The sequence below is a fragment of the Pundamilia nyererei genome, unplaced genomic scaffold, assembly GCF_000239375.1.
Source record: "Pundamilia nyererei isolate P.nyererei 1_Seehausen unplaced genomic scaffold, PunNye1.0 scaffold00128, whole genome shotgun sequence".
NCBI lineage: Eukaryota > Metazoa > Chordata > Actinopteri > Cichliformes > Cichlidae > Pundamilia > Pundamilia nyererei.
In genome coordinates, this window is record NW_005187529.1 from 260,616 (window position 1) to 262,986 (window position 2,371).

Sequence of the window (2,371 nt, forward strand, 5' to 3'; positions counted from 1 at the left end):
TGTTTACCAGCCTGGGGATGATCCTGGAGTAGCAACCTACCATCACCAGCACGGGAATCACAAGACCCAGCACATTTGTGGTGAACAGGTTGTAACGCTCCGAGACTTTGTTGTTCTCTTTGTTCCAAACACAACACAAGGCTTGTTTTTTTTTCGTGTTTTATTGATGTGATCTCTTTAGATATGGAGGAATTAACTAACAGTCTTAAAGTCAGCAATCTGATCATGAGAAGTGCAAAATAAGAAAAGCAGATTTCACTTCCTGTTTGTCCTTAAGTGAGGTCATTACAAATACTTCAAAGAACAACACAGCATATGGTGGTACAAATTCACACCTTTACAAAATGACTGCTGGTTTTTATATAAAGTACAAGAGACTTTATTAGTATCATTTTCGTTACTATTGTTGTTTGTTTCTTCCTCTTCTTGGTCTCACTGTCGTACAGCCCGGCTGCTCATCATAGATTCTACACTCACAGGACACTTTAGTAGAAATGTTCTCTATTCTGATGCTCACTGTGAACTTTAGCAGGTTGACTTGACCACGACTGCATGTCTGAATGCTCATTTTCATTTTCTGAAGTACATACACCATCCCCTTTGGCACTGCAAACCATCCTGTCTTCAACGTCCCTTAAGTCAACTTTCTTTGACATTTTGATGCTCACCTTGAACTTCATTGGGTGAACTTCACCATGTCTGCATGTAGTGACACAATCTGTTCAGTTTTGCAACAGTTGTCACTCATATCCTTTGAACCTTTTATTAACATACTGTATGTGAAAATATGAAAATTCCAAGTATTTGAATTCTACATGGGAAAAAAACCCATTATTTTTGGATTACTGAACTGTTTCCAGGTAATATTTGATGCAGTGGCAAAACTATTCCATTTGTACACCTAAAGGACTCATCACGTCTTTATTCTTTTTTTAAAAAAGAATTAATTTAATTTAAGGACATGAAGGGGCTTGTTACTGCTTATCCTAAAACATACTTTCACCAGACAAAGGAGTTGTATTTTTCAGCAAAACTGGCCTTTTGTGTTAATATGAGTAAAAATAAAGAGACACTGAAAAATGTTTTCAGATAAAGAGTCTTTTTGTTTATTTCGTTTCAAAAAATAATACTTGTTAAAAAAAATCTATAATACTAATCTTTACTAACAAAAATAATTCGAAAGCTTAACTTGATCAACTTTCCCTGAATATTCTAACTATTGATAAAGTCTACCTCCACTAATGTTCCTCTATATGACATCATGCTGCTGTTTTATGAATGTGAACAACTACCTCCATCTCAAAGAACTTTTGATCTTCTTTGTTTTCATCACTGTGTACAGAATTTGTCATTACAATAACAATGAGAAACAGAAGAACACGCTCGCTGCAAATATTCTTCTCAAAAGCAATAATGTACTTCTCCAACATGACAGTCCACTTTATGACCTTCATGTGACATGAGTTCGAGATCTGCAGTATCATTTATTGTCTTAGCAAAGCAATAATACAAAATCCGGATAACAGATGATTGGATGCCTGACTCCAATCAGCTCCATTGGTAAACAATGACAAATACAAGGATCCACAACATAATACTACAAACAAAATAACAATATAAGGCTGAAAATCAGAAAACAACGTGGAAGTAGAGAAAATTACGATTCACACATGCAGCTATTTCACATCTTCTTTTGCGCAAAGAAAATATAAAACTGTTGTACGCTATTTTTGGTGCATTTCTGCAAAATAGCAAACTCATTAAAAATGTGTGAAGAACAAAGCAAACTGTTACAAGTTGCTATAAACAGCAGGTTCAGTTTAATGGACCATCTAATGTAAGTCAGCCTGAGCAAAACAAGGAAGGGCATCACATAGTAAGATACTTGAGATTCTATAAAGCAGTTAGCAGTGCTAACATGTTAATTTTATAAGTAGGCAGAATTTACTTCTACAATCTTATGGTCAGAATAAAATATAAACCAATGTAAATGCAAAGGGTCCAAAAGTGTACAGAGACATTTTGAAGGTGACTCACAGGTGAAGAACACTGTGGTATTTGTCAGATAGAAGTGACCAAATGAACAATACGAACATGATGCACGGTCTGCAGTAATAACAGGGTGAAACATTCATGACAAAATACTTACAACTGCCCTCCACCTCCTACAGTTTAAAGGAGGAGGTGATTTCAGAGCCCCTGGACATAACTGAGCTCCTCCTGAATGAGCTGTCTGTCAGATCTCTGCTGTAACCAGGCATCAACCTTTTCAGCAGCTGCAAGGCTCGTCTCATAAACTTCTCTCCCACAAAAGCATAAATGATGGGATTCAGACAGCAGTGAGTGTAAGCTAAGGCCTCGGTCACTGTTA